Source organism: Manis javanica, chromosome 13, assembly GCF_040802235.1.
Source record: "Manis javanica isolate MJ-LG chromosome 13, MJ_LKY, whole genome shotgun sequence".
In the NCBI taxonomy this organism is placed as follows: domain Eukaryota; kingdom Metazoa; phylum Chordata; class Mammalia; order Pholidota; family Manidae; genus Manis; species Manis javanica.
Window position 1 is genome coordinate 60,449,581 of NC_133168.1, and position 7,544 is coordinate 60,457,124.

The following is a 7,544-nucleotide window of genomic DNA, read 5'->3' on the forward strand; positions in this document are numbered from 1 at the left end:
TAAAGGCACCCACTTACTGGACATGCATTACAAGAATGGGTGCAGCAATTAGGAATAGTGGAAGTTTCATGTACCATATAACCCTACCAGGGCAGGCATGATAGAGAGGTACAATGGTTTGTTGAAATCGGGCCTGAATTCAGACACCAACAGTTTTCAAATCTGTCTATTACAGCTATCCATAGACTTCTCTTGCTCTAATTTTGATGCTTGGATTTATAAATTTTTTCTTACTCAGGCTTCTTAGTTCATCTTTTTTTTTTTGAGTGATGTTAATATTTATTGATATCAATGCAAAATAAGTAAGAGTAAAAGGTGCTATTTAACAGGAACAAATACTGGTGTAGTTTCCTTCCTGGAGAGGCTGTGTACTCAGATCATGGACCTGCATCTTTTCTATTGCTGAATCTCCAGACTTGGTGCTGTCATTGGGGGGACAGAGTCGATTTCGGCTTCGAGCTCCTGGTTGGTAAAGCTGCATTGCTGGGCGATCCTTGTTTCTTATGCGATCTCTCTTAACCACCTCTTCTTTCTTTTCAATTTTTTCTGCACTGCCTACTGATTCTATGCTTTCAGTTTTCTTTCCTTTATCCCGAAGTGCGTCTTTCTCTTTTTTCATTTCTTCTTCCTTCCGTTTAAAAGCCTTCTCTTTCTCACAGCGCTCCTTCTGCCTCCGGCGCTCTTCCGCTTGCCGCTTCAGCCTCTCTCTTTCCCGAAGTGTGCGCTCTTGATCTCGTTCATAATCCAGTTTCCTCTCCCTGTAGTCTCTGCCACTCTCATCTTCAGGTCTTTTAAACTTTTCATCTTTAAGTTTGCCATCAGAACGCTTGGACAGTGTACAACTTTGCCCACTGGCTCTTTCATCATTCAGATTCTCTTTGTCCAGTTTCTTGGCTTTTTCTCTTTTATCCAGTTCTTTTTCATCTCCTTTTTCTGGCTTCTTGAGCAGCTTAATCTTTGGTTCATCCTTTAATTTGTCCCTTTCTGGAACTCTGTCTATCTTCTTTAGCTTTTCTATATCTTTGCTTTTTCGTTTCTCTTCTTCTTTCCACTTTCTCCTCTCTTCTTCTCTTTGTCTTTTTCTTTCTATTTCTCGCCTCCTTCTTTCTTCTCTTTTTTCTTCTCTCATTCTCTGCTTGTTTTTCAGGAAGCTCAAAAGTGGGGTTGTCTTTTTAGCTATTAATTCTCTGTGTTTTGCTTCTATTTCCTCTAGCAGTGTCTCTGGAGTAGATGTCATTTTCTCATTATCTGCAGCATAACTTTCCAAGAATTTTCTATATTCTGGATCATCATCGATAGTCCCAACTTTGGTATCTCTTTTCTTAGTAGTCTTTTTTGCAGCTTTTTGGAAAGGTGCAAATTCTACTATAGCAGGATATTCCTGACCTTTATTGTCAAGGAATACATAACCGTCAAAGCGATCCCTGAACAAAATAATGTCCTCCTGGTTTTTAAAGTTGATGTATGCTCTGGCATACATATGAGGAAAAAGACTAGTATCATTAGAAAAAAACTCAAAGTCATCATGCTCGGGCATAGGCTGCAGATGGTCCTGAAGGTGCTCCTTGGTCAAAGTGGGAGGTAATCTCCGAATTACCACCTTGCTCAGCGCCTCTTTCTTCTCTTTCTTTCTATCCTGCTTGTCTTCCCCTGTGGTGCTGTCCTCCGAAGCCCCTCCGCCGCTGCCTGTGGCCCCGGGGGGAGTCAAGAGGGTTACTCGCTTCTCCTTAGGCCTGTGCTCCCTCTCCTCCTGCATTGCTACGGCTCTCTGCTCTCAACGGCCGCAGATGGGCCTAAATGTAGCTCGCCACCCACTCGCGCGCCCCCAACAATCGCCTGTAGTTCTAAGCTGGGGCCAGTGTTCCATTGGGCCCAGTCAGGATCTCGCGAGACTTCAAGTCGCCCAGCTTAGTTCATCTTATACACAAATATATATATATATATATATATATAAACGTATTTGCTTCTTAGGTGCAATTGATAGTCAGCCTTCCCTGCTGACTTTAAGCAGGGTAACAGTTTGCTCAACACCACAGTAAAGCTCATTTTTAAAAAAGGTCCTTCGCATTTGAATGACCTCTTTGCTGGTGGTTATAGAAATCCTAAATAGGTGTTTTTTTGCTCTCTCTCTTTCCTCTGTGTGCTCATTGTCATTCTCTTTCCTATAAGAATAGATTTAGATACTATAAAATGAGAAAAGCTTGGGAACAAAACATTTCCTAGAATACTCCAGAAAACAATCAATTCTTAAATTAAAAAAAAAGAATGACTCCAAAGCAAAGTGACTGCTCTTTTTAATATACTCCACCGAACTGAAGAATACAGAACTAGCTTTTGCCTGAATCTTTCTGGAAAATGGTCCTGTACTATCCCTGCTGGGATGCAGAGAACCTAACAATCTGCACCGGAAGTTCTATCCAGCGTCCATGGAGGACTCTCATAGATAACAAATCCTCAGTTTGACTGGTGGTGTCTTAGCTTTCTTTCTGCCTTGCATTAATTTCTGTGGTAAATTTCCATTGTGTCAGTTTAAATGACCTAGTACTACCTTTCCTAGAATTCCATGCACTGCATATTTCTGGATTAACACGAGCTACATGAGACATTTTGCATGAAATCCTGCAGGCAGAAACAAATCAATGACCACATGTTTTTTGTGCTTGGAGGGTCAGTACAGACCATGAAACACTGTTGATTTTCAGACACATTGTCACTTAGGTGCTGGGCCATCTGCTTAGCACTGGGCAGCAGCCAGACCCACAACCCCTTGGGCTTTGCCATATCTCCTCCTTCAGCTTCTCTGACTCCTAGGCCAAGTGCACCGTTAGCTCCATGACAAAGGATGCCAGCTGTCCCTTCAGATCACCTCATCACCGTGGTTGGTGACCTAGAGGTGGCAGAGCCCACCACATTCCAGAGCATCCTTGGGACTTCCAATTCATCTCTGCAGGTCCTAGCCTGTCCTTGCCTTCTTACTTCAGGCCCATCTTTTCTTCCCAACTATAGACTGCATCACCTGCAAATTCAGCCTCCAATACCAGGTACAAAAGCAACAGCCTCATGCTGATTATTTCAGCAGCTCCAACAACTGCATACGGTCAGATTCCTGAAAATAATTACTATATATATATATATCAGGAGTTGGAGAAGGTGGCTATCATAAAGGCCACTCTCTCTCTATATTGTATATATATATATACTATATATTACTATATATATATATCTCAGTCTTCTCAGGCTGCCAAAAAAGAATATTACAGACTGGGCGGCTTAAATAAGACACTTAAGTTCTCACAGTTCTAGAGGCTAGAAGTCCAAGATCCAGGTACCAGCCGGGCTGGTTTCTGGCGTGCGCTCCCTCCCTGGCTTGGGGACCAGTGCCTTCTCTCTGTGCCCGTACTTGGCCTTTCCTCTGTGTGTTTGTGGAAAGACAAAGAAAGAGCTCTGCTGACTCCTCCTCTTCTTAGCACACCAGCCTTATCAGATTAGGGCCCCACCTTTATGACCTTACTTAACCTTTGCTACCTTTTTAAAGGCCCTATCCCCAAATACAGTTATATGGGATGTTAGGGAGTCAATATATGAAATTTGGGTGGACCCAAAAATTCATGTCTATCCCAACATACATTCACCCCATCCCAACAACTCCAAAACTCCACACATTCCAGCATCAATTCCAAGTACAGAGTCTCATTTAAATATCTAAATCAGCTGTGGGTAAAACTTAAGGCACAATTCATTGTGAGGCACAACTCTTCAGCTGTGAACCTACACACCAGTCAAGTTATGGGCTCACAAAATGCAATGTTGTAAGACAGACATAGGGTGAGTATTCCCACTGCAGAGGGGAGGAATGAGAAAGAAGAGATCATAGCTTCCCAACTAGTCCAGAACCTAGCAGGGCAAATTCCATTAGAACTGAAGGCTTGAGTATGATCCCCTTTGGTCAATGCGCTGTTCTCCAGGTTCACTGTGAGGCAGCACTGCCCCTATAACCCAAGGCAGTGTCTCTGCCCTCATGGCTTTTTACAGTGGCCCCACACACATGGCTATTTGCTTTTGGCTTGCCCCTGAGGCACTGGGTGGGTGCATGGTGGATCATCCCCTGAAACCAAGGAGCAAACAGCCTTGCCTGTGGGCCTGTACACTCTGGATGGGTGGTGGGGAGGAACTGTGGTGGGCAGTCTTGATGATCTCTGCATCATCACCTTGAGAATTATTCTTGTCTTTTATGAAGGATAAAAATGTTCACCACTAGATAGCTCTTCTGTCCTCTCCTGTCCTATTCTGTTACAGGACAGAATAAAGTCCAAAAGCCTTCCTTTATTTCATCCTGTCCCTGTCCCCTTTAGTTCAAACTAGCAGTGACTCTGCTAGTATAATCCCATCTCTGTTCCCGGCTTCTGTGAAGATGGCTGATTCATTATGGAGTGACGGCTCAGCCACACTCTTACTGTTTTCTCTAGCATGCTTTCTTATTTTTTGCTATAGGGATAGCTGGAGAATTTTCTAAATTTCAAGTTCTGATTCCTTTTTGTTTAATGATTCCTTCAATTTATCTCTCTCCTCTCACATTTTGTACAAGCAGTAAGGAGAAGCCAAGCTACACCTTCAATTCTTAGCCTAGAAATCTCAGCAAAATATCCAATTTCATCACTTACAAATTCCACCTCCTACAGAACACTAGAACATAATTCAGCCAAGTTCTTTGCCACTTTATAGGAAGGATCACCTTTCCTCCAGTTTCCAACGACATATTCATTTCTTTGTGAGTTTTCACCAGAATCACCTCTAACATTCATATTGCCCTTCAGGCAGTCTTGGCTTTTTCTAGCACACACCTCAACACTCTTCCAGCCTCGACCCAATACCCAGTTATAATAGCACTTCCACATTTTTAGGTATTTGTTATAGCAGCAACTCACCTCTTGGTACCAAAACTTGTATTAGTCTGTGGAGGCTGCCATAACAAAATATCATAGACTGGGTGGTTTAGACAACAAAAATTAATTTTCTTACAGTTTTTAAGGCAAGAAGTCCAAGATCATGACCTTATTTAATCTTAATTACCTCCTTAAAGGCCCTACTGCCAAATATAATCAAGAAAACCTCCAAACTGGGGGTTAGGGCTTCAACATATAAGTGGGGGATGAGGGTGCAGCACATAATTCAGTCTGTAACAGAATTGATATAGTGATTCTGCTTCTCTCATCAAACACTGAGTGATACAATTCCTTATAGGGAGTAACTTCCCATACTGTAGTACAGAGAAAAGCATTTATTCCTCTCATCACCTTTATTCCTAAACCCTAGCTTTCCAATACACTGAGCCATCCTTAGCTACAGGAGTGAACCCTGACTGAAGTGAGCCAACCAGTGACTTCCCAGTCCCTTGCAAACTCAGGACTGTCCCCACTGGCCTAGTCGACCTAGTCAAGGGGGAACCGTGTCTTTTATTGGATAATATGAATGAGCGATGAGAGAGCACATAGACCTGGGGTCCTCCCAGTTATCTTACTAGCATGTATGAAATCAGTCTGAGGACAGAGCAGACCTGTGTAGGAGGGCAGAGCCCAGAGCACAGAAATGCACTTATGGCTTTAATGACACTGTGGGCCTCTGCATCCAGAACCTTGTCCTCGCTTTCACTTCAGATGATCTGTTCCCTTTCTTAAGAAAAGATGACAAAACGATCAGTAGATGAATGGATAAAGAAGATGTGGTACGTGGATTATTATTCAGCCGTAAGAAGAAAACAAATCCTACCATTTGCAACAACATGGGTGGAACTACAGGGTATTATGCTCAGTGAAATAAGCCAGGCGGAGAAAGACAAGTACCATATGATTTCACTCATTTGTGGAGTATAACAACAAAGCAAAACTGAAGGAATGAAAGAGCAGCAGACTCACAGAACCCAAGAAGGGCCTAGTGGTTACCAGAGGGAAGGAGTTAGGGAGGATGGGTTAGGAGAGAGAGAGAAGGGGATGAAGAGGCATTGCGATTAGCACACAGAAGGTAGGTGACCCACAGGGAAGGCAGTACAGCACAGAGAAGACAAGTAGTGACTCTATAGCATCTTACTATGCTGATGGACAGTGACTGCAATGGGGTGTGGGGGGGACTTGATAATGTGGGTGAATATTGTAAAAACCTTCATAAAATTGTATATCAATGATACCTTAATAAGAAAAAAGAAAAATGTTGCATGTTATATAAGAAGGATCCTTATGGATACACTCAGTCCGTGTGAGAGTGTCTAATGATACAACCTCAGTGCCTGAGGCACTAACAGATCTCAGTCCTGAACAGGGCCAACCAGTGTCCTTTTACATGACGGACAGGAGCTGTGGGGAAGGAACAGAAATTCAGCCAATGGTAAAAAGACACTGTCACTGTTTATGAGAGTATAGCTGTATCTACTATGTGGCCTGGATACCTTCTTTTGCAACTTTGTGGAGAGAACTTAGAGGAGATGAAGCCAGCAAATTTTAGCAAAAACCTGAGAGGTGGAAAAATAGACAATTCCTGTTGATATCCTATGAGTATCTGCATCTGGTCCTATTTCAAATTACACCCTTACATTGTCAAATTCATAAACAAAAGATTCACATTCTTGCTTCAGTTTGAGTTGGGTTTCTGTTAATTTCAGCCTAAAAAGTTCCTGTGAATGTATATTATTTTCAAGATGGCTCTGCTTAAATGCAAATATAGCCCTTAAGGTGACCAACAGGAGTCCATAGGCAGGATGAGGTTATCACAGTAGCTGCCTACCTATGCCTCATGGGGCTGCCTCCCATTGGAGGCCAAATGGATATGGTGGTAGGTCCTGACCCCTTCAAGATAAGCAGTTCTGCTTCTATCTATTTTGTGTACCAGGGATTTATGCATAAATGCTATTTGAAGAAAGGATCCCATTGTTAGAAGTATTTTAAAATCACTGACTTGTCAGGTTTAATAAAAGAGAATAGGACAAGATGGCAATAGGACACAGAGCACTTTATTTTTCTGAGAGAAATTCTGCACACTTTCTGCCTAGGAGAGAAAGAGCAGTACAGGCAGGGACAGCCAGAGGGCAGTATAGAGACATAAGCAGCCTGGGCCACATTACAAAAGGTAGGCTGGAGGATATTGAGAAAAGGACCAGCTCAGACTATTACCTCAGTATATTTTTTAAATGTTTCTTATTATTTATTGGTCCTCATTCCTTATGGTTATTGTCTGAATTCAACTATAGTGAGAACAGATACCAGAGCATTTTCCGCTGCCTTTGCTATTAGTCATTACACTTGGCGCACATTCGCCAGCTTGATTTCTGTGCATCTTTCGTTGTTGGTTTTTCTTTTTCTGTTTTACCAAAGAGACCATTCTGACAGAAGGCAAATGCCTCTGTAACTGTGTGTCGTTCTTTCCAAATTATTCACCAGATTTCATATGTTTGCTTAAGCCCATTTCCCACCGTGACCCATACTGGATAATCAACTACCTTGGGTTTTTCTAATAACCAGGGCCACAAAATCCATCTCTCAGGTGTTCTAACCTAA

The 7,544-nt window shown here is 42.4% G+C and overlaps 1 pseudogene; it reads right to left on the minus strand.

Annotated features, from left to right (window-relative positions):
- Positions 1 to 270: 270 nt before the first annotated feature.
- Positions 271 to 1,756, minus strand: LOC140845828 (regulator of nonsense transcripts 3B pseudogene; annotated as a pseudogene).
- Between the last annotated feature and the right edge of the window lie 5,788 nt (positions 1,757 to 7,544).